The 24,763-nt window shown below is 46.1% G+C and overlaps 7 non-coding genes across 7 annotated transcripts; all 7 read left to right on the plus strand.

Annotated features, from left to right (window-relative positions):
* The first annotated feature begins 619 nt into the window (after positions 1 to 619).
* Trnai-aau (transfer RNA isoleucine (anticodon AAU)) lies at positions 620 to 691 on the plus strand. The gene has a single exon. It is a non-coding gene; the product is annotated as a tRNA-Ile (tRNA).
* A 1,447-nt stretch (positions 692 to 2,138) lies between these two features.
* On the plus strand, positions 2,139 to 2,210 carry Trnai-aau (transfer RNA isoleucine (anticodon AAU)). The gene has a single exon. It is a non-coding gene; the product is annotated as a tRNA-Ile (tRNA).
* A 1,450-nt stretch (positions 2,211 to 3,660) lies between these two features.
* Positions 3,661 to 3,732, plus strand: Trnai-aau (transfer RNA isoleucine (anticodon AAU)). The gene has a single exon. It is a non-coding gene; the product is annotated as a tRNA-Ile (tRNA).
* Positions 3,733 to 5,179: 1,447 nt separating this feature from the next.
* Trnai-aau (transfer RNA isoleucine (anticodon AAU)) lies at positions 5,180 to 5,251 on the plus strand. The gene has a single exon. It is a non-coding gene; the product is annotated as a tRNA-Ile (tRNA).
* Positions 5,252 to 6,701: 1,450 nt separating this feature from the next.
* Trnai-aau (transfer RNA isoleucine (anticodon AAU)) lies at positions 6,702 to 6,773 on the plus strand. The gene has a single exon. It is a non-coding gene; the product is annotated as a tRNA-Ile (tRNA).
* Positions 6,774 to 8,229: 1,456 nt separating this feature from the next.
* Positions 8,230 to 8,301, plus strand: Trnai-aau (transfer RNA isoleucine (anticodon AAU)). Its single transcript has one exon. It is a non-coding gene; the product is annotated as a tRNA-Ile (tRNA).
* Positions 8,302 to 11,270: 2,969 nt separating this feature from the next.
* Positions 11,271 to 11,342, plus strand: Trnai-aau (transfer RNA isoleucine (anticodon AAU)). The gene has a single exon. It is a non-coding gene; the product is annotated as a tRNA-Ile (tRNA).
* The last annotated feature ends 13,421 nt before the right edge of the window (positions 11,343 to 24,763 follow it).

Below are 24,763 nucleotides of genomic sequence, written 5' to 3' on the forward strand. Positions count from 1 at the left end.
AAAGTATGTGCGTTAATTTTGACGCCACTAGCTCTGCATGTTGTCATGCAATTTCTTTACCTCTCAGAAATGATTATGACATAAAAGTGAAGTACGTGACGAGTGTGACGTTAGGAAAACATTAGGCATCATGGAGAGATTCTGTATGGGACCACTCAACACAAACGAGTACTGTGTGACGTGCTACCCGGCAGGTATTCACCGAGGTAGCCGGCTAGCTCAGTCGGTAGAGCGTCAGACTCTTAATCCCAGGGTCGTGGGTTCGAGCCAGACGCTGGGCGGAACGGAATTTTGTTCCGCTGCAGGTGTAAATTACCGTTTTTCTGATTAACGAGATTTAATGGAAATAGCAACTTTAAACTTTGCCTACGTCTCTGTCAGTCGCAAGGAAGCTGTATTTGAAGGTGAAGGTGATTTTGTAGACATGTGTGAAAGACATGTTCTGAAATGCAAGTGTTGTTGTTTGGAGAGCACATCGGTTACGTGTCAGATGTGTAGTCAAGCAGTAATTTGTCGCCATAGCTGCAAATATTAGCCGGTAATATGAAGTGTTGTCAGCTAAAGTCTGATGATGCAGACGACCGTAAGGACGAAGTATCTAAGAGTACCGCTAGGCCGCGCCTCTTTAGCTCAGTGGTAGAGCACTGGTCTAATAAACCAGCGGTCGTAAGTTCAATCCTCACAGGAGAAAGATGAATTTTGGAAATCAGTTGCGCGTCGTGGCCGTATAGCAAACAGTACCTGTGATGACGAAACAATTAGCGACAGGCGTTTTTTTAAGAATCACTCTCATATGCGATTAAGGCGAATGGCGCAGATAAAGCATTTGCCAAAGCGGTACAGCATAAGGTGGGACGAGGCAGTCTGAATTACATTTTATAGATGTATTTCTCACATATCTCAGAGCCTCTCGCGATATTCGTCGTCGTCGTCGTCGTCGTCGTCGCCGCCGCCGCCGCTTCTGCAGAAGTAGCAAATGGCAATCGTAGCAAATGCGGCGAGGGACGCCCTGCCTTCGATTCCGAATGCACAAAGTGTGTGGTCTTGTTTCACAGTCTATATTTGGTCGGGTTCGTCAGAGGTTGAATGTAACGAATGGGTGGGAAAGAGCAAGGGGCAGCGGCTGTGTAGAACGAAAACACAAATCCTCAGGGTGTGAGCGTTTCGAGATGAGTCGTATACATGTAAATGTTGGTCGTCAGTGACCGTGTGGCCTAATGGATAAGGCGTCGCACTTCGGATCTGAAGATTACAGGTTCGAATGCTGTCACGCTTGTGTTTTTCCAGTTCTGAAAAAGAAACATAACGTTTTAATGTAGCAATTGAGCAGTACGAAACCGTCTGAATGTTGCTGTTGACCATTTTTTGCTTGGAGATGCTCTTGAGCTTGAAACACACACAACAAGACCGGTGTTAACTAGCGAAATGGTCGGCAGAGTGCCGACACAGCGAGTTTTGACTATCACTTGCACATCTAAAACAACGTCGGAAAGTAACTCGTTCGGCTTTTGAGTCACATAAAGTATGTGCGTTAATTTTGACGCCACTAGCTCTGCATGTTGTCATGCAATTTCTTTACCTCTCAGAAATGATTATGACATAAAAGTGAAGTACGTGACGAGTGTGACGTTAGGAAAACATTAGGCATCATGGAGAGATTCTGTATGGGACCACCCAACACAAACGAGTACTGTGTGACGTGCTACCCGGCAGGTATTCACCGAGGTAGCCGGCTAGCTCAGTCGGTAGAGCGTCAGACTCTTAATCCCAGGGTCGTGGGTTCGAGCCAGACGCTGGGCGGAACGGAATTTTGTTCCGCTGCAGGTGTAAATTACCGTTTTTCTGATTAACGAGATTTAATGGAAATAGCAACTTTAAACTTTGCCTACGTCTCTGTCAGTCGCAAGGAAGCTGTATTTGAAGGTGAAGGTGATTTTGTAGACATGTGTGAAAGACATGTTCTGAAATGCAAGTGTTGTTGTTTGGAGAGCACATCGGTTACGTGTCAGATGTGTAGTCAAGCAGTAATTTGTCGCCATAGCTGCAAATATTAGCCGGTAATATGAAGTGTTGTCAGCTAAAGTCTGATGATGCAGACGACCGTAAGGACGAAGTACCCAAGAGTACCGCTAGGCCGCGCCTCTTTAGCTCAGTGGTAGAGCACTGGTCTAATAAACCAGCGGTCGTAAGTTCAATCCTCACAGGAGAAAGATGAATTTTGGAAATCAGCTGCGCGTCGTGGCCGTATAGCAAACAGTATCTGTGATGACGAACAATTAGCGACAGGCGTTTTTTTAAGAATCACTCTCAGATGCGATTAAGGCGAATGGCGCAGATAAAGCATTTGCCAAAGCGGTACAGCATAAGGTGGGACGAGGCAGTCTGAATTACATTTTATAGATGTATTTCTGACATATCTCAGAGCCTCTCGCGATATTCGTCGTCGTCGTCGTCGTCGTCGTCGTCGTCGTCGCCGCCGCTTCTGCAGAAGTAGCAAATGGCAATCGTAGCAAATGCGGCGAGGGACGCCCTGCCTTCGATTCCGAATGCACAAAGTGTGTGGTCTTGTTTCACAGTCTATATTTGGTCGGGTTCGTCAGAGGTTGAATGTAACGAATGGGTGGGAAAGAGCAAGGGGCAGCGGCTGTGTAGAACGAAAACACAAATCCTCAGGGGTGTGAGCGTTTCGAGATGAGTCGTATACATGTAAATGTTGGTCGTCAGTGACCGTGTGGCCTAATGGATAAGGCGTCGCACTACGGATCTGAAGATTACAGGTTCGAATGCTGTCACGCTTGTGTTTTTCCAGTTCTGAAAAAGAAACATAACGTTTTAATGTAGCAATTGAGCAGTACGAAACCGTCTGAATGTTGCTGTTGACCATTTTTTGCTTGGAGATGCTCTTGAGCTTGAAACACACACAACAAGACCGGTGTTAACTAGCGAAATGGTCGGCAGAGTGCCGACACAGCGAGTTTTGACTATCACTTGCACATCTAAAACAACATCGGAAAGTAACTCGTTCGGCTTTTGAGTCACATAAAGTATGTGCGTTAATTTTGACGCCACTAGCTCTGCATGTTGTCATGCAATTTCTTTACCTCTCAGAAATGATTATGACATAAAAGTGAAGTACGTGACGAGTGTGACGTTAGGAAAACATTAGGCATCATGGAGAGATTCTGTATGGGACCACCCAACACAAACGAGTACTGTGTGACGTGCTACCCGGCAGGTATTCACCGAGGTAGCCGGCTAGCTCAGTCGGTAGAGCGTCAGACTCTTAATCCCAGGGTCGTGGGTTCGAGCCAGACGCTGGGCGGAACGGAATTTTGTTCCGCTGCAGGTGTAAATTACCGTTTTTCTGATTAACGAGATTTAATGGAAATAGCAACTTTAAACTTTGCCTACGTCTCTGTCAGTCGCAAGGAAGCTGTATTTGAAGGTGAAGGTGATTTTGTAGACATGTGTGAAAGACATGTTCTGAAATGCAAGTGTTGTTGTTTGGAGAGCACATCGGTTACGTGTCAGATGTGTAGTCAAGCAGTAATTTGTCGCCATAGCTGCAAATATTAGCCGGTAATATGAAGTGTTGTCAGCTAAAGTCTGATGATGCAGACGACCGTAAGGACGAAGTACCCAAGAGTACCGCTAGGCCGCGCCTCTTTAGCTCAGTGGTAGAGCACTGGTCTAATAAACCAGCGGTCGTAAGTTCAATCCTCACAGGAGAAAGATGAATTTTGGAAATCAGTTGCGCGTCGTGGCCGTATAGCAAACAGTACCTGTGATGACGAACAATTAGCGACAGGCGTTTTTTTAAGAATCACTCTCATATGCGATTAAGGCGAATGGCGCAGATAAAGCATTTGCCAAAGCGGTACAGCATAAGGTGGGACGAGGCAGTCTGAATTACATTTTATAGATGTATTTCTCACATATCTCAGAGCCTCTCGCGATATTCGTCGTCGTCGTCGTCGTCGTCGTCGCCGCCGCCGCCGCTTCTGCAGAAGTAGCAAATGGCAATCGTAGCAAATGCGGCGAGGGACGCCCTGCCTTCGATTCCGAATGCACAAAGTGTGTGGTCTTGTTTCACAGTCTATATTTGGTCGGGTTCGTCAGAGGTTGAATGTAACGAATGGGTGGGAAAGAGCAAGGGGCAGCGGCTGTGTAGAACGAAAACACAAATCCTCAGGGGTGTGAGCGTTTCGAGATGAGTCGTATACATGTAAATGTTGGTCGTCAGTGACCGTGTGGCCTAATGGATAAGGCGTCGCACTTCGGATCTGAAGATTACAGGTTCGAATGCTGTCACGCTTGTGTTTTTCCAGTTCTGAAAAAGAAACATAACGTTTTAATGTAGCAATTGAGCAGTACGAAACCGTCTGAATGTTGCTGTTGACCATTTTTTGCTTGGAGATGCTCTTGAGCTTGAAACACACACAACAAGACCGGTGTTAACTAGCGAAATGGTCGGCAGAGTGCCGACACAGCGAGTTTTGACTATCACTTGCACATCTAAAACAACGTCGGAAAGTAACTCGTTCGGCTTTTGAGTCACATAAAGTATGTGCGTTAATTTTGACGCCACTAGCTCTGCATGTTGTCATGCAATTTCTTTACCTCTCAGAAATGATTATGACATAAAAGTGAAGTACGTGACGAGTGTGACGTTAGGAAAACATTAGGCATCATGGAGAGATTCTGTATGGGACCACCCAACACAAACGAGTACTGTGTGACGTGCTACGCGGCAGGTATTCACCGAGGTAGCCGGCTAGCTCAGTCGGTAGAGCGTCAGACTCTTAATCCCAGGGTCGTGGGTTCGAGCCAGACGCTGGGCGGAACGGAATTTTGTTCCGCTGCAGGTGTAAATTACCGTTTTTCTGATTAACGAGATTTAATGGAAATAGCAACTTTAAACTTTGCCTACGTCTCTGTCAGTCGCAAGGAAGCTGTATTTGAAGGTGAAGGTGATTTTGTAGACATGTGTGAAAGACATGTTCTGAAATGCAAGTGTTGTTGTTTGGAGAGCACATCGGTTACGTGTCAGATGTGTAGTCAAGCAGTAATTTGTCGCCATAGCTGCAAATATTAGCCGGTAATATGAAGTGTTGTCAGCTAAAGTCTGATGATGCAGACGACCGTAAGGACGAAGTACCCAAGAGTACCGCTAGGCCGCGCCTCTTTAGCTCAGTGGTAGAGCACTGGTCTAATAAACCAGCGGTCGTAAGTTCAATCCTCACAGGAGAAAGATGAATTTTGGAAATCAGTTGCGCGTCGTGGCCGTATAGCAAACAGTACCTGTGATGACGAACAATTAGCGACAGGCGTTTTTTTAAGAATCACTCTCATATGCGATTAAGGCGAATGGCGCAGATAAAGCATTTGCCAAAGCGGTACAGCATAAGGTGGGACGAGGCAGTCTGAATTACATTTTATAGATGTATTTCTCACATATCTCAGAGCCTCTCGCGATATTCGTCGTCGTCGTCGTCGTCGTCGTCGTCGCCGCCGCCGCCGCTTCTGCAGAAGTAGCAAATGGCAATCGTAGGAAATGCGGCGAGGGACGCCCTGCCTTCGATTCCGAATGCACAAAGTGTGTGGTCTTGTTTCACAGTCTATATTTGGTCGGGTTCGTCAGAGGTTGAATGTAACGAATGGGTGGGAAAGAGCAAGGGGCAGCGGCTGTGTAGAACGAAAACACAAATCCTCAGGGGTGTGAGCGTTTCGAGATGAGTCGTATACATGTAAATGTTGGTCGTCAGTGACCGTGTGGCCTAATGGATAAGGCGTCGCACTTCGGATCTGAAGATTACAGGTTCGAATGCTGTCACGCTTGTGTTTTTCCAGTTCTGAAAAAGAAACATAACGTTTTAATGTAGCAATTGAGCAGTACGAAACCGTCTGAATGTTGCTGTTGACCATTTTTTGCTTGGAGATGCTCTTGAGCTTGAAACACACACAACAAGACCGGTGTTAACTAGCGAAATGGTCGGCAGAGTGCCGACACAGCGAGTTTTGACTATCACTTGCACATCTAAAACAACGTCGGAAAGTAACTCGTTCGGCTTTTGAGTCACATAAAGTATGTGCGTTAATTTTGACGCCACTAGCTCTGCATGTTGTCATGCAATTTCTTTACCTCTCAGAAATGATTATGACATAAAAGTGAAGTACGTGACGAGTGTGACGTTAGGAAAACATTAGGCATCATGGAGAGATTCTGTATGGGACCACCCAACACAAACGAGTACTGTGTGACGTGCTACCCGGCAGGTATTCACCGAGGTAGCCGGCTAGCTCAGTCGGTAGAGCGTTAGACTCTTAATCCCAGGGTCGTGGGTTCGAGCCAGACGCTGGGCGGAACGGAATTTTGTTCCGCTGCAGGTGTAAATTACCGTTTTTCTGATTAACGAGATTTAATGGAAATAGCAACTTTAAACTTTGCCTACGTCTCTGTCAGTCGCAAGGAAGCTGTATTTGAAGGTGAAGGTGATTTGGTAGACATGTGTGAAAGACATGTTCTGAAATGCAAGTGTTGTTGTTTGGAGAGCACATCGGTTACGTGTCAGATGTGTAGTCAAGCAGTAATTTGTCGCCATAGCTGCAAATATTAGCCGGTAATATGAAGTGTTGTCAGCTAAAGTCTGATGATGCAGACGACCGTAAGGACGAAGTACCCAAGAGTACCGCTGGGCCGCGCCTCTTTAGCTCAGTGGTAGAGCACTGGTCTAATAAACCAGCGGTCGTAAGTTCAATCCTCACAGGAGAAAGATGAATTTTGGAAATCAGTTGCGCGTCGTGGCCGTATAGCAAACAGTATCTGTGATGACGAACAATTAGCGACAGGCGTTTTTTTAAGAATCACTCTCAGATGCGATTAAGGCGAATGGCGCAGATAAAGCATTTGCCAAAGCGGTACAGCATAAGGTGGGACGAGGCAGTCTGAATTACATTTTATAGATGTATTTCTCACATATCTCAGAGCCTCTCGCGATATTCGTCGTCGTCGTCGTCGTCGTCGTCGTCGTCGTCGTCGTCGTCGCCGCTTCTGCAGAAGTAGCAAATGGCAATCGTAGCAAATGCGGCGAGGGACGCCCTGCCTTCGATTCCGAATGCACAAAGTGTGTGGTCTTGTTTCACAGTCTATATTTGGTCGGGTTCGTCAGAGGTTGAATGTAACGAATGGGTGGGAAAGAGCAAGGGGCAGCGGCTGTGTAGAACGAAAACACAAATCCTCAGGGGTGTGAGCGTTTCGAGATGAGTCGTATACATGTAAATGTTGGTCGTCAGTGACCGTGTGGCCTAATGGATAAGGCGTCGCACTTCGGATCTGAAGATTACAGGTTCGAATGCTGTCACGCTTGTGTTTTTCCAGTTCTGAAAAAGAAACATAACGTTTTAATGTAGCAATTGAGCAGTACGAAACCGTCTGAATGTTGCTGTTGACCATTTTTTGCTTGGAGATGCTCTTGAGCTTGAAACACACACAACAAGACCGGTGTTAACTAGCGAAATGGTCGGCAGAGTGCCGACACAGCGAGTTTTGACTATCACTTGCACATCTAAAACAACGTCGGAAAGTAACTCGTTCGGCTTTTGAGTCACATAAAGTATGTGCGTTAATTTTGACGCCACTAGCTCTGCATGTTGTCATGCAATTTCTTTACCTCTCAGAAATGATTATGACATAAAAGTGAAGTACGTGACGAGTGTGACGTTAGGAAAACATTAGGCATCATGGAGAGATTCTGTATGGGACCACCCAACACAAACGAGTACTGTGTGACGTGCTACGCGGCAGGTATTCACCGAGGTAGCCGGCTAGCTCAGTCGGTAGAGCGTCAGACTCTTAATCCCAGGGTCGTGGGTTCGAGCCAGACGCTGGGCGGAACGGAATTTTGTTCCGCTGCAGGTGTAAATTACCGTTTTTCTGATTAACGAGATTTAATGGAAATAGCAACTTTAAACTTTGCCTACGTCTCTGTCAGTCGCAAGGAAGCTGTATTTGAAGGTGAAGGTGATTTTGTAGACATGTGTGAAAGACATGTTCTGAAATGCAAGTGTTGTTGTTTGGAGAGCACATCGGTTACGTGTCAGATGTGTAGTCAAGCAGTAATTTGTCGCCATAGCTGCAAATATTAGCCGGTAATATGAAGTGTTGTCAGCTAAAGTCTGATGATGCAGACGACCGTAAGGACGAAGTACCCAAGAGTACCGCTAGGCCGCGCCTCTTTAGCTCAGTGGTAGAGCACTGGTCTAATAAACCAGCGGTCGTAAGTTCAATCCTCACAGGAGAAAGATGAATTTTGGAAATCAGTTGCGCGTCGTGGCCGTATAGCAAACAGTATCTGTGATGACGAACAATTAGCGACAGGCGTTTTTTTAAGAATCACTCTCAGATGCGATTAAGGCGAATGGCGCAGATAAAGCATTTGCCAAAGCGGTACAGCATAAGGTGGGACGAGGCAGTCTGAATTACATTTTATAGATGTATTTCTCACATATCTCAGAGCCTCTCGCGATATTCGTCGTCGTCGTCGTCGTCGTCGTCGTCGTCGTCGCCGCCGCTTCTGCAGAAGTAGCAAATGGCAATCGTAGCAAATGCGGCGAGGGACGCCCTGCCTTCGATTCCGAATGCACAAAGTGTGTGGTCTTGTTTCACAGTCTATATTTGGTCGGGTTCGTCAGAGGTTGAATGTAACGAATGGGTGGGAAAGAGCAAGGGGCAGCGGCTGTGTAGAACGAAAACACAAATCCTCAGGGGTGTGAGCGTTTCGAGATGAGTCGTATACATGTAAATGTTGGTCGTCAGTGACCGTGTGGCCTAATGGATAAGGCGTCGCACTTCGGATCTGAAGATTACAGGTTCGAATGCTGTCACGCTTGTGTTTTTCCAGTTCTGAAAAAGAAACATAACGTTTTAATGTAGCAATTGAGCAGTACGAAACCGTCTGAATGTTGCTGTTGACCATTTTTTGCTTGGAGATGCTCTTGAGCTTGAAACACACACAACAAGACCGGTGTTAACTAGCGAAATGGTCGGCAGAGTGCCGACACAGCGAGTTTTGACTATCACTTGCACATCTAAAACAACGTCGGAAAGTAACTCGTTCGGCTTTTGAGTCACATGAAGTATGTGCGTTAATTTTGACGCCACTAGCTCTGCATGTTGTCATGCAATTTCTTTACCTCTCAGAAATGATTATGACATAAAAGTGAAGTACGTGACGAGTGTGACGTTAGGAAAACATTAGGCATCATGGAGAGATTCTGTATGGGACCACCCAACACAAACGAGTACTGTGTGACGTGCTACCCGGCAGGTATTCACCGAGGTAGCCGGCTAGCTCAGTCGGTAGAGCGTCAGACTCTTAATCCCAGGGTCGTGGGTTCGAGCCAGACGCTGGGCGGAACGGAATTTTGTTCCGCTGCAGGTGTAAATTACCGTTTTTCTGATTAACGAGATTTAATGGAAATAGCAACTTTAAACTTTGCCTACGTCTCTGTCAGTCGCAAGGAAGCTGTATTTGAAGGTGAAGGTGATTTTGTAGACATGTGTGAAAGACATGTTCTGAAATACAAGTGTTGTTGTTTGGAGAGCACATCGGTTACGTGTCAGATGTGTAGTCAAGCAGTAATTTGTCGCCATAGCTGCAAATATTAGCCGGTAATATGAAGTGTTGTCAGCTAAAGTCTGATGATGCAGACGACCGTAAGGACGAAGTACCCAAGAGTACCGCTAGGCCGCGCCTCTTTAGCTCAGTGGTAGAGCACTGGTCTAATAAACCAGCGGTCGTAAGTTCAATCCTCACAGAAGAAAGATGAATTTTGGAAATCAGTTGCGCGTCGTGGCCGTATAGCAAACAGTACCTGTGATGACGAACAATTAGCGACAGGCGTTTTTTTAAGAATCACTCTCAGATGCGATTAAGGCGAATGGCGCAGATAAAGCATTTGCCAAAGCGGTACAGCATAAGGTGGGACGAGGCAGTCTGAATTACATTTTATAGATGTATTTCTCACATATCTCAGAGCCTCTCGCGATATTCGTCGTCGTCGTCGTCGTCGTCGTCGTCGCCGCCGCCGCTTCTGCAGAAGTAGCAAATGGCAATCGTAGTAAATGCGGCGAGAGACGCCCTGCCTTCGATTCCGAATGCACAAAGTGTGTGGTCTTGTTTCACAGTCTATATTTGGTCGGGTTCGTCAGAGGTTGAATGTAACGAATGGGTGGGAAAGAGCAAGGGGCAGCGGCTGTGTAGAACGAAAACACAAATCCTCAGGGGTGTGAGCGTTTCGAGATGAGTCGTATACATGTAAATGTTGGTCGTCAGTGACCGTGTGGCCTAATGGATAAGGCGTCGGACTTCGGATCTGAAGATTACAGGTTCGAATGCTGTCACGCTTGTGTTTTTCCAGTTCTGAAAAAGAAACATAACGTTTTAATGTAGCAATTGAGCAGTACGAAACCGTCTGAATGTTGCTGTTGACCATTTTTTGCTTGGAGATGCTCTTGAGCTTGAAACACACACAACAAGACCGGTGTTAACTAGCGAAATGGTCGGCAGAGTGCCGACACAGCGAGTTTTGACTATCACTTGCACATCTAAAACAACGTCGGAAAGTAACTCGTTCGGCTTTTGAGTCACATAAAGTATGTGCGTTAATTTTGACACCACTAGCTCTGCATGTTGTCATGCAATTTCTTTACCTCTCAGAAATGATTATGACATAAAAGTGAAGTACGTGACGAGTGTGACGTTAGGAAAACATTAGGCATCATGGAGAGATTCTGTATGGGACCACCCAACACAAACGAGTACTGTGTGACGTGCTACCCGGCAGGTATTCACCGAGGTAGCCGGCTAGCTCAGTCGGTAGAGCGTCAGACTCTTAATCCCAGGGTCGTGGGTTCGAGCCAGACGCTGGGCGGAACGGAATTTTGTTCCGCTGCAGGTGTAAATTACCGTTTTTCTGATTAACGAGATTTAATGGAAATAGCAACTTTAAACTTTGCCTACGTCTCTGTCAGTCGCAAGGAAGCTGTATTTGAAGGTGAAGGTGATTTTGTAGACATGTGTGAAAGACATGTTCTGAAATGCAAGTGTTGTTGTTTGGAGAGCACATCGGTTACGTGTCAGATGTGTAGTCAAGCAGTAATTTGTCGCCATAGCTGCAAATATTAGCCGGTAATATGAAGTGTTGTCAGCTAAAGTCTGATGATGCAGACGACCGTAAGGACGAAGTACCCAAGAGTACCGCTAGGCCGCGCCTCTTTAGCTCAGTGGTAGAGCACTGGTCTAATAAACCAGCGGTCGTAAGTTCAATCCTCACAGGAGAAAGATGAATTTTGGAAATCAGTTGCGCGTCGTGGCCGTATAGCAAACAGTACCTGTGATGACGAACAATTAGCGACAGGCGTTTTTTTAAGAATCACTCTCAGATGCGATTAAGGCGAATGGCGCAGATAAAGCATTTGCCAAAGCGGTACAGCATAAGGTGGGACGAGGCAGTCTGAATTACATTTTATAGATGTATTTCTCACATATCTCAGAGCCTCTCGCGATATTCGTCGTCGTCGTCGTCGTCGTCGTCGTCGTCGCCGCCGCCGCCGCTTCTGCAGAAGTAGCAAATGGCAATCGTAGCAAATGCGGCGAGGGACGCCCTGCCTTCGATTCCGAATGCACAAAGTGTGTGGTCTTGTTTCACAGTCTATATTTGGTCGGTCTCGTCAGAGGTTGAATGTAACGAATGGGTGGGAAAGAGCAAGGGGCAGCGGCTGTGTAGAACGAAAACACAAATCCTCAGGGGTGTGAGCGTTTCGAGATGAGTCGTATACATGTAAATGTTGGTCGTCAGTGACCGTGTGGCCTAATGGATAAGGCATCGGACTTCGGATCTGAAGATTACAGGTTCGAATGCTGTCACGCTTGTGTTTTTCCAGTTCTGAAAAAGAAACATAACGTTTTAATGTAGCAATTGAGCAGTACGAAACCGTCTGAATGTTGCTGTTGACCATTTTTTGCTTGGAGATGCCCTTGAGCTTGAAACACACACAACAAGACCGGTGTTAACTAGCGAAATGGTCGGCAGAGTGCCGACACAGCGAGTTTTGACTATCACTTGCACATCTAAAACAACGTCGGAAAGTAACTCGTTCGGCTTTTGAGTCACATTAAGTATGTGCGTTAATTTTGACGCCACTAGCTCTGCATGTTGTCATGCAATTTCTTTACCTCTCAGAAATGATTATGACATAAAAGTGAAGTACGTGACGAGTGTGACGTTAGGAAAACATTAGGCATCATGGAGAATTTCTGTATGGGACCACCCAACACAAACGAGTACTGTGTGACGTGCTACCCGGCAGGTATTCACCGAGGTAGCCGGCTAGCTCAGTCGGTAGAGCGTCAGACTCTTAATCCCAGGGTCGTGGGTTCGAGCCAGACGCTGGGCGGAACGGAATTTTGTTCCGCTGCAGGTGTAAATTACCGTTTTTCTGATTAACGAGATTTAATGGAAATAGCAACTTTAAACTTTGCCTACGTCTCTGTCAGTCGCAAGGAAGCTGTATTTGAAGGTGAAGGTGATTTTGTAGACATGTGTGAAAGACATGTTCTGAAATACAAGTGTTGTTGTTTGGAGAGCACATCGGTTACGTGTCAGATGTGTAGTCAAGCAGTAATTTGTCGCCATAGCTGCAAATATTAGCTGGGAATATGAAGTGTTGTCAGCTAAAGTCTGATGATGCAGACGACCGTAAGGACGAAGTACCCAAGAGTACCGCTAGGCCGCGCCTCTTTAGCTCAGTGGTAGAGCACTGGTCTAATAAACCAGCGGTCATAAGTTCAATCCTCACAGAAGAAAGATGAATTTTGGAAATCAGTTGCGCGTCGTGGCCGTATAGCAAACAGTACCTGTGATGACGAACAATTAGCGACAGGCGTTTTTTTACGAATCACTCTCACATGCGATTAAGGCGAATGGCGCAGATAAAGCATTTGCCAAAGCGTTACAGCATAAGGTGGTACGAGGCAGTCTGAATTACATTTTATAGATGTATTTCTCACATATCTCAGAGCCTCTCGCGATATTCGTCGTCGTCGTCGTCGTCGTCGTCGTCGTCGTCGTCGCCGCTTCTGCAGAAGTAGCAAATGGCAATCGTAGCAAATGCGGCGAGGGACGCCCTGCCTTCGATTCCGAATGCACAAAGTGTGTGGTCTTGTTTCACAGTCTATATTTGGTCGGTCTCGTCAGAGGTTGAATGTAACGAATGGGTGGGAAAGAGCAAGGGGCAGCGGCTGTGTAGAACGAAAACACAAATCCTCAGGGGTGTGAGCGTTTCGAGATGAGTCGTATACATGTAAATGTTGGTCGTCAGTGACCGTGTGGCCTAATGGATAAGGCATCGGACTTCGGATCTGAAGATTACAGGTTCGAATGCTGTCACGCTTGTGTTTTTCCAGTTCTGAAAAAGAAACATAACGTTTTAATGTAGCAATTGAGCAGTACGAAACCGTCTGAATGTTGCTGTTGACCATTTTTTGCTTGGAGATGCCCTTGAGCTTGAAACACACACAACAAGACCGGTGTTAACTAGCGAAATGGTCGGCAGAGTGCCGACACAGCGAGTTTTGACTATCACTTGCACATCTAAAACAACGTCGGAAAGTAACTCGTTCGGCTTTTGAGTCACATTAAGTATGTGCGTTAATTTTGACGCCACTAGCTCTGCATGTTGTCATGCAATTTCTTTACCTCTCAGAAATGATTATGACATAAAAGTGAAGTACGTGACGAGTGTGACGTTAGGAAAACATTAGGCATCATGGAGAATTTCTGTATGGGACCACCCAACACAAACGAGTACTGTGTGACGTGCTACCCGGCAGGTATTCACCGAGGTAGCCGGCTAGCTCAGTCGGTAGAGCGTCAGACTCTTAATCCCAGGGTCGTGGGTTCGAGCCAGACGCTGGGCGGAACGGAATTTTGTTCCGCTGCAGGTGTAAATTACCGTTTTTCTGATTAACGAGATTTAATGGAAATAGCAACTTTAAACTTTGCCTACGTCTCTGTCAGTCGCAAGGAAGCTGTATTTGAAGGTGAAGGTGATTTTGTAGACATGTGTGAAAGACATGTTCTGAAATACAAGTGTTGTTGTTTGGAGAGCACATCGGTTACGTGTCAGATGTGTAGTCAAGCAGTAATTTGTCGCCATAGCTGCAAATATTAGCTGGGAATATGAAGTGTTGTCAGCTAAAGTCTGATGATGCAGACGACCGTAAGGACGAAGTACCCAAGAGTACCGCTAGGCCGCGCCTCTTTAGCTCAGTGGTAGAGCACTGGTCTAATAAACCAGCGGTCATAAGTTCAATCCTCACAGAAGAAAGATGAATTTTGGAAATCAGTTGCGCGTCGTGGCCGTATAGCGAACAGTACCTGTGATGACGAACAATTAGCGACAGGCGTTTTTTTACGAATCACTCTCACATGCGATTAAGGCGAATGGCGCAGATAAAGCATTTGCCAAAGCGTTACAGCATAAGGTGGGACGAGGCAGTCTGAATTACATTTTATAGATGTATTTCTCACATATCTCAGAGCCTCTCGCGATATTCGTCGTCGTCGTCGTCGTCGTCGTCGTCGTCGTCGTCGCCGCTTCTGCAGAAGTAGCAAATGGCAATCGTAGCAAATGCGGCGAGGGACGCCCTGCCTTCGATTCCGAATGCACAAAGTGTGTGGTCTTGTTTCACAGTCTATATTTGGTCGGGTTCGTCAGAGGTTGAATGTAACGAATGGGTGGGAAAGAGCAAGGGGCAGCGGCTGTGTAGAACGAAAACACAAATCCTCAGGGGTGTGAGCGTTTCGAGATGAGTCGTATACATGTAAATATTGGTCGTCAGTGACCGTGTGGCCTAATGGATAAGGCATCGGACTTCGGATCTGAAGATTACAGGTTCGAATGCTGTCACGCTTGTGTTTTTCCAGTTCTGAAAAAGAAACATAACGTTTTAATGTAGCAATTGAGCAGTACGAAACCGTCTGAATGTTGCTGTTGACCATTTTTTGCTTGGAGATGCCCTTGAGCTTGAAACACACACAACAAGACCGGTGTTAACTAGCGAAATGGTCGGCAGAGTGCCGACACAGCGAGTTTTGACTATCACTTGCACATCTAAAACAACGTCGGAAAGTAACTCGTTCGGCTTTTGAGTCACATTAAGTATGTGCGTTAATTTTGACGCCACTAGCTCTGCATGTTGTCATGCAATTTCTTTACCTCTCAGAAATGATTATGACATAAAAGTGAAGTACGTGACGAGTGTGACGTTAGGAAAACATTAGGCATCATGGAGAGATTCTGTATGGGACCACCCAACACAAACGAGTACTGTGTGACGTGCTACCCGGCAGGTATTCACGGAGGTAGCCGGCTAGCTCAGTCGGTAGAGCGTCAGACTCTTAATCCCAGGGTCGTGGGTTCGAGCCAGACGCTGGGCGGAACGGAATTTTGTTCCGCTGCAGGTGTAAATTACCGTTTTTCTGATTAACGAGATTTAATGGAAATAGCAACTTTAAACTTTGCCTACGTCTCTGTCAGTCGCAAGGAAGCTGTATTTGAAGGTGAAGGTGATTTTGTAGACATGTGTGAAAGACATGTTCTGAAATACAAGTGTTGTTGTTTGGAGAGCACATCGGTTACGTGTCAGATGTGTAGTCAAGCAGTAATTTGTCGCCATAGCTGCAAATATTAGCTGGGAATATGAAGTGTTGTCAGCTAAAGTCTGATGATGCAGACGACCGTAAGGACGAAGTACCCAAGAGTACCACTAGGCCGCGCCTCTTTAGCTCAGTGGTAGAGCACTGGTCTAATAAACCAGCGGTCATAAGTTCAATCCTCACAGAAGAAAGATGAATTTTGGAAATCAGTTGCGCGTCGTGGCCGTATAGCAAACAGTACCTGTGATGACGAACAATTAGCGACAGGCGTTTTTTTACGAATCACTCTCAGATGCGATTAAGGCGAATGGCGCAGATAAAGCATTTGCCAAAGCGTTACAGCATAAGGTGGGACGAGGCAGTCTGAATTACATTTTATAGATGTATTTCTCACATATCTCAGAGCCTCTCGCGATATTCGTCGTCGTCGTCGTCGTCGTCGTCGTCGTCGCCGCTTCTGCAGAAGTAGCAAATGGCAATCGTAGCAAATGCGGCGAGGGACGCCCTGCCTTCGATTCCGAATGCACAAAGTGTGTGGTCTTGTTTCTCAGTCTATATTTGGTCGTTCTCGTCAGAGGTTGAATGTAACGAATGGGTGGGAAAGAGCAAGGGGCAGCGGCTGTGTAGAACGAAAACACAAATCCTCAGGGGTGTGAGCGTTTCGAGATGAGTCGTATACATGTAAATGTTGGTCGTCAGTGACCGTGTGGCCTAATGGATAAGGCATCGGACTTCGGATCTGAAGATTACAGGTTCGAATGCTGTCACGCTTGTGTTTTTCCAGTTCTGAAAAAGAAACATAACGTTTTAATGTAGCAATTGAGCAGTACGAAACCGTCTGAATGTTGCTGTTGACCATTTTTTGCTTGGAGATGCCCTTGAGCTTGAAACACACACAACAAGACCGGTGTTAACTAGCGAAATGGTCGGCAGAGTGCCGACACAGCGAGTTTTGACTATCACTTGCACATCTAAAACAACGTCGGAAAGTAACTCGTTCGGCTTTTGAGTCACATTAAGTATGTGCGTTAATTTTGACGCCACTAGCTCTGCATGTTGTCATGCAATTTCTTTACCTCTCAGAAATGATTATGACATAAAAGTGAAGTACGTGACGAGTGTGACGTTAGGAAAACATTAGGCATCATGGAGAATTTCTGTATGGGACCACCCAACACAAACGAGTACTGTGTGACGTGCTACCCGGCAGGTATTCACCGAGGTAGCCGGCTAGCTCAGTCGGTAGAGCGTCAGACTCTTAATCCCAGGGTCGTGGGTTCGAGCCAGACGCTGGGCGGAACGGAATTTTGTTCCGCTGCAGGTGTAAATTACCGTTTTTCTGATTAACGAGATTTAATGGAAATAGCAACTTTAAACTTTGCCTACGTCTCTGTCAGTCGCAAGGAAGCTGTATTTGAAGGTGAAGGTGATTTTGTAGACATGTGTGAAAGACATGTTCTGAAATACAAGTGTTGTTGTTTGGAGAGCACATCGGTTACGTGTCAGATGTGTAGTCAAGCAGTAATTTGTCGCCATAGCTGCAAATATTAGCTGGGAATATGAAGTGTTGTCAGCTAAAGTCTGATGATGCAGACGACCGTAAGGACGAAGTACCCAAGAGTACCGATAGGCCGCGCCTCTTTAGCTCAGTGGTAGAGCACTGGTCTAATAAACCAGCGGTCATAAGTTCAATCCTCACAGAAGAAAGATGAATTTTGGAAATCAGTTGCGCGTCGTGGCCGTATAGCAAACAGTACCTGTGATGACGAACAATTAGCGACAGGCGTTTTTTTACGAATCACTCTCACATGCGATTAAGGCGAATGGCGCAGATAAAGCATTTGCCAAAGCGTTACAGCATAAGGTGGGACGAGGCAGTCTGAATTACATTTTATAGATGTATTTCTCACATATCTCAGAGCCTCTCGCGATATTCGTCGTCGTCGTCGTCGTCGTCGTCGTCGTCGTCGTCGCCGCTTCTGCAGAAGTAGCAAATGGCAATCGTAGCAAATGCGGCGAGGGACGCCCTGCCTTCGATTCCGAATGCACAAAGTGTGTGGTCTTGTTTCACAGTCTATATTTGGTCGGGTTCGTCAGTGGTTGAATGTAACGAATGGGTGGGAAAGAGCAAGGGGCAGCGGCTGTGTAGAACGAAAACACAAATCCTCAGGGGTGTGAGCGTTTCGAGATGAGTCGTATACATGTAAATGTTGGTCGTCAGTGACCGTGTGGCCTAATGGATAAGGCATCGGACTTCGGATCTGAAGATTACAGGTTCGAATGCTGTCACGCTTGTGTTTTTCCAGTTCTGAAAAAGAAACATAACGTTTTAATGTAGCAATTGAGCAGTACGAAACCGTCTGAATGTTGCTGTTGACCATTTTTTGCTTGGAGATGCCCTTGAGCTTGAAACACACACAACAAGACCGGTGTTAACTAGCGAAATGGTCGGCAGAGTGCCGACACAGCGAGTTTTGACTATCACTTGCACATCTAAAACAACGTCGGAAAGTAACTCGTTCGGCTTTTGAGTCACATTAAGTATGTGCGTTAATTTTGACGCCACTAGCTCTGCATGTTGTCATGCAATTTCTTTACCTCTCAGAAATGATTATGACATAAAAGTGAAGTACGTGACGAGTGTGACATTAGGAAAACATTAGGCATCATGGAGAATTTCTGTATGGGACCACCCAACACAAACGAGTACTGTGTGACGTGCTACCCGGCAGGTATTCACCGAGGTAGCCGGCTAGCTCAGTCGGTAGAGCGTCAGACTCTTAATCCCAGGGTCGTGGGTTCGAGCCAGACGCTGGGCGGAACGGAATTTTGTTCCGCTGCAGGTGTAAATTACCGTTTTTCTGATTAACGAGATTTAATGGAAATAGCAACTTTAAACTTTGCCTACGTCTCTGTCAGTCGCAAGGAAGCTGTATTTGAAGGTGAAGGTGATTTTGTAGACATGTGTGAAAGACATGTTCTGAAATACAAGTGTTGTTGTTTGGAGAGCACATCGGTTACGTGTCAGATGTGTAGTCAAGCAGTAATCTGTCGCCATAGCTGCAAATATTAGCTGGGAATATGAAGTGTTGTCAGCTAAAGTCTGATGATGCAGACGACCGTAAGGACGAAGTACCCAAGAGTACCGCTAGGCCGCGCCTCTTTAGCTCAGTGGTAGAGCACTGGTCTAATAAACCAGCGGTCATAAGTTCAATCCTCACAGAAGAAAGATGAATTTTGGAAATCAGTTGCGCGTCGTGGCCGTATAGCAAACAGTACCTGTGATGACGAACAATTAGCGACAGGCGTTTTTTTACGAATCACTCTCACATGCGATTAAGGCGAATGGCGCAGATAAAGCATTTGCCAAAGCGTTACAGCATAAGGTGGGACGAGGCAGTCTGAATTACATTTTATAGATGTATTTCTCACATATCTCAGAGCCTCTCGCGATATTCGTCGTCGTCGTCGTCGTCGTCGTCGCCGCTTCTGCAGAAGTAGCAAATGGCAATCGTAGCAAATGCGGCGAGGGACGCCCTGCCTTCGATTCCGAATGCACAAAGTGTGTGGTCTTGTTTCACAGTCTATATTTGGTCGGGTTCGTCAGAGGTTGAATGTAACGAATGGGTGGGAAAGAGCAAGGGGCAGCGGCTGTGTAGAACGAAAACACAAATCCTCAGGGGTGTGAGCGTTTCGAGATGAGTCGTATACATGTAAATGTTGGTCGTCAGTGACCGTGTGGCCTAATGGATAAGGCATCGGACTTCGGATCTGAAGATTACAGGTTCGAATGCTGTCACGCTTGTGTTTTTCCAGTTCTGAAAAAGAAACATAACGTTTTAATGTAGCAATTGAGCAGTACGAAACCGTCTGAATGTTGCTGTTGACCATTTTTTGCTTGGAGATGCCCTTGAGCTTGAAACACACACAACAAGACCGGTGTTAACTAGCGAAATGGTCGGCAGAGTGCCGACACAGCGAGTTTTGACTATCACTTGCACATCTAAAACAACGTCGGAAAGTAACTCGTTCGGCTTTTGAGTCACATTAAGTATGTGCGTTAATTTTGACGCCACTAGCTCTGCATGTTTTCATGCAATTTCTTTACCTCTCAGAAATGATTATGACATAAAAGTGAAGTACGTGACGAGTGTGACGTTAGGAAAACATTAGGCATCATGGAGAATTTCTGTATGGGACCACCCAACACAAACGAGTACTGTGTGACGTGCTACCCGGCAGGTATTCACCGAGGTAGCCGGCTAGCTCAGTCGGTAGAGCGTCAGACTCTTAATCCCAGGGTCGTGGGTTCGAGCCAGACGCTGGGCGGAACGGAATTTTGTTCCGCTGCAGGTGTAAATTACCGTTTTTCTGATTAACGAGATTTAATGGAAATAGCAACTTTAAACTTTGCCTACGTCTCTGTCAGTCGCAAGGAAGCTGTATTTGAAGGTGAAGGTGATTTTGTAGACATGTGTGAAAGACATGTTCTGAAATACAAGTGTTGTTGTTTGGAGAGCACATCGGTTACGTGTCAGATGTGTAGTCAAGCAGTAATTTGTCGCCATAGCTGCAAATATTAGCTGGGAATATGAAGTGTTGTCAGCTAAAGTCTGATGATGCAGACGACCGTAAGGACGAAGTACCCAAGAGTACCGCTAGGCCGCGCCTCTTTAGCTCAGTGGTAGAGCACTGGTCTAATAAACCAGCGGTCATAAGTTCAATCCTCACAGAAGAAAGATGAATTTTGGAAATCAGTTGCGCGTCGTGGCCGTATAGCAAACAGTACCTGTGATGACGAACAATTAGCGACAGGCGTTTTTTTACGAATCACTCTCACATGCGATTAAGGCGAATGGCGCAGATAAAGCATTTGCCAAAGCGTTACAGCATAAGGTGGGACGAGGCAGTCTGAATTACATTTTATAGATGTATTTCTCACATATCTCAGAGCCTCTCGCGATATTCGTCGTCGTCGTCGTCGTCGTCGTCGCCGCTTCTGCAGAAGTAGCAAATGGCAATCGTAGCAAATGCGGCGAGGGACGCCCTGCCTTCGATTCCGAATGCACAAAGTGTGTGGTCTTGTTTCACAGTCTATATTTGGTCGGGTTCGTCAGAGGTTGAATGTAACGAATGGGTGGGAAAGAGCAAGGGGCAGCGGCTGTGTAGAACGAAAACACAAATCCTCAGGGGTGTGAGCGTTTCGAGATGAGTCGTATACATGTAAATGTTGGTCGTCAGTGACCGTGTGGCCTAATGGATAAGGCATCGGACTTCGGATCTGAAGATTACAGGTTCGAATGCTGTCACGCTTGTGTTTTTCCAGTTCTGAAAAAGAAACATAACGTTTTAATGTAGCAATTGAGCAGTACGAAACCGTCTGAATGTTGCTGTTGACCATTTTTTGCTTGGAGATGCCCTTGAGCTTGAAACACACACAACAAGACCGGTGTTAACTAGCGAAATGGTCGGCAGAGTGCCGACACAGCGAGTTTTGACTATCACTTGCACATCTAAAACAACGTCGGAAAGTAACTCGTTCGGCTTTTGAGTCACATTAAGTATGTGCGTTAATTTTGACGCCACTAGCTCTGCATGTTGTCATGCAATTTCTTTACCTCTCAGAAATGATTATGACATAAAAGTGAAGTACGTGACGAGTGTGACGTTAGGAAAACATTAGGCATCATGGAGAGATTCTGTATGGGACCACCCAACACAAACGAGTACTGTGTGACGTGCTACCCGGCAGGTATTCACGGAGGTAGCCGGCTAGCTCAGTCGGTAGAGCGTCAGACTCTTAATCCCAGGGTCGTGGGTTCGAGCCAGACGCTGGGCGGAACGGAATTTTGTTCCGCTGCAGGTGTAAATTACCGTTTTTCTGATTAACGAGATTTAATGGAAATAGCAACTTTAAACTTTGCCTACGTCTCTGTCAGTCGCAAGGAAGCTGTATTTGAAGGTGAAGGTGATTTTGTAGACATGTGTGAAAGACATGTTCTGAAATACAAGTGTTGTTGTTTGGAGAGCACATCGGTTACGTGTCAGATGTGTAGTCAAGCAGTAATTTGTCGCCATAGCTGCAAATATTAGCCGGTAATATGAAGTGTTGTCAGCTAAAGTCTGATGATGCAGACGACCGTAAGGACGAAGTACCCAAGAGTACCGCTAGGCCGCGCCTCTTTAGCTCAGTGGTAGAGCACTGGTCTAATAAACCAGCGGTCGTAAGTTCAATCCTCACAGAAGAAAGATGAATTTTGGAAATCAGTTGCGCGTCGTGGCCGTATAGCAAACAGTACCTGTGATGACGAACAATTAGCGACAGGCGTTTTTTTAAGAATCACTCTCAGATGCGATTAAGGCGAATGGCGCAGATAAAGCATTTGCCAAAGCGGTACAGCATAAGGTGGGACGAGGCAGTCTGAATTACATTTTATAGATGTATTTCTCACATATCTCAGAGCCTCTCGCGATATTCGTCGTCGTCGTCGTCGTCGTCGTCGTCGTCGTCGCCGCTTCTGCAGAAGTAGCAAATGGCAATCGTAGCAAATGCGGCGAGGGACGCCCTGCCTTCGATTCCGAATGCACAAAGTGTGTGGTCTTGTTTCACAGTCTATATTTGGTCGGGTTCGTCAGAGGTTGAATGTAACGAATGGGTGGGAAAGAGCAAGGGGCAGCGGCTGTGTAGAACGAAAACACAAATCCTCAGGGGTGTGAGCGTTTCGAGATGAGTCGTATACATGTAAATGTTGGTCGTCAGAGACCGTGTGGCCTAATGGATAAGGCGTCGCACTTCGGATCTGAAGATTACAGGTTCGAATGCTGTCACGCTTGTGTTTTTCCAGTTCTGAAAAAGAAACATAACGTTTTAATGTAGCAATTGAGCAGTACGAAACCGTCTGAATGTTGCTGTTGACCATTTTTTGCTTGGAGATGCTCTTGAGCTTGAAACACACACAACAAGACCGGTGTTAACTAGCGAAATGGTCGGCAGAGTGCCGACACAGCGAGTTTTGACTATCACTTGCACATCTAAAACAACGTCGGAAAGTAACTCGTTCGGCTTTTGAGTCACATAAAGTATGTGCGTTAATTTTGACGCCACTAGCTCTGCATGTTGTCATGCAATTTCTTTACCTCTCAGAAATGATTATGACATAAAAGTGAAGTACGTGACGAGTGTGACGTTAGGAAAACATTAGGCATCATGGAGAGATTCTGTATGGGACCACCCAACCCAAACGAGTACTGTGTGACGTGCTACCCGGCAGGTATTCACCGAGGTAGCCGGCTAGCTCAGTCGGTAGAGCGTCAGACTCTTAATCCCAGGGTCGTGGGTTCGAGCCAGACGCTGGGCGGAACGGAATTTTGTTCCGCTGCAGGTGTAAATTACCGTTTTTCTGATTAACGAGATTTAATGGAAATAGCAACTTTAAACTTTGCCTACGTCTCTGTCAGTCGCAAGGAAGCTGTATTTGAAGGTGAAGGTGATTTTGTAGACATGTGTGAAAGACATGTTCTGAAATGCAAGTGTTGTTGTTTGGAGAGCACATCGGTTACGTGTCAGATGTGTAGTCAAGCAGTAATTTGTCGCCATAGCTGCAAATATTAGCCGGTAATACGAAGTGTTGTCAGCTAAAGTCTGATGATGCAGACGACCGTAAGGACGAAGTACCCAAGAGTACCGCTAGGCCGCGCCTCTTTAGCTCAGTGGTAGAGCACTGGTCTAATAAACCAGCGGTCGTAAGTTCAATCCTCACAGAAGAAAGATGAATTTTGGAAATCAGTTGCGCGTCGTGGCCGTATAGCAAACAGTACCTGTGATGACGAACAATTAGCGACAGGCGTTTTTTTAAGAATCACTCTCAGATGCGATTAAGGCGAATGGCGCAGATAAAGCATTTGCCAAAGCGGTACAGCATAAGGTGGGACGAGGCAGTCTGAATTACATTTTATAGATGTATTTCTCACATATCTCAGAGCCTCTCGCGATATTCGTCGTCGTCGTCGTCGTCGTCGTCGTCGTCGCCGCCGCCGCTTCTGCAGAAGTAGCAAATGGCAATCGTAGCAAATGCGGCGAGGGACGCCCTGCCTTCGATTCCGAATGCACAAAGTGTGTGGTCTTGTTTCACAGTCTATATTTGGTCGGGTTCGTCAGAGGTTGAATGTAACGAATGGGTGGGAAAGAGCAAGGGGCAGCGGCTGTGTAGAACGAAAACACAAATCCTCAGGGGTGTGAGCGTTTCGAGATGAGTCGTATACATGTAAATGTTGGTCGTCAGTGACCGTGTGGCCTAATGGATAAGGCGTCGCACTTCGGATCTGACGATTACAGGTTCGAATGCTGTCACGCTTGTGTTTTTCCAGTTCTGAAAAAGAAACATAACGTTTTAATGTAGCAATTGAGCAGTACGAAACCGTCTGAATGTTGCTGTTGACCATTTTTTGCTTGGAGATGCTCTTGAGCTTGAAACACACACAACAAGACCGGTGTTAACTAGCGAAATGGTCGGCAGAGTGCCGACACAGCGAGTTTTGACTATCACTTGCACATCTAAAACAACGTCGGAAAGTAACTCGTTCGGCTTTTGAGTCACATAAAGTATGTGCGTTAATTTTGACACCACTAGCTCTGCATGTTGTCATGCAATTTCTTTACCTCTCAGAAATGATTATGACATAAAAGTGAAGTACGTGACGAGTGTGACGTTAGGAAAACATTAGGCATCATGGAGAGATTCTGTATGGGACCACCCAACACAAACGAGTACTGTGTGACGTGCTACCCGGCAGGTATTCACCGAGGTAGCCGGCTAGCTCAGTCGGTAGAGCGTCAGACTCTTAATCCCAGGGTCGTGGGTTCCAGCCAGACGCTGGGCGGAACGGAATTTTGTTCCGCTGCAGGTGTAAATTACCGTTTTTCTGATTAACGAGATTTAATGGAAATAGCAACTTTAAACTTTGCCTACGTCTCTGTCAGTCGCAAGGAAGCTGTATTTGAAGGTGAAGGTGATTTTGTAGACATGTGTGAAAGACATGTTCT

The sequence above is a fragment of the Schistocerca gregaria genome, unplaced genomic scaffold, assembly GCF_023897955.1.
Source record: "Schistocerca gregaria isolate iqSchGreg1 unplaced genomic scaffold, iqSchGreg1.2 ptg000169l, whole genome shotgun sequence".
In the NCBI taxonomy this organism is placed as follows: domain Eukaryota; kingdom Metazoa; phylum Arthropoda; class Insecta; order Orthoptera; family Acrididae; genus Schistocerca; species Schistocerca gregaria.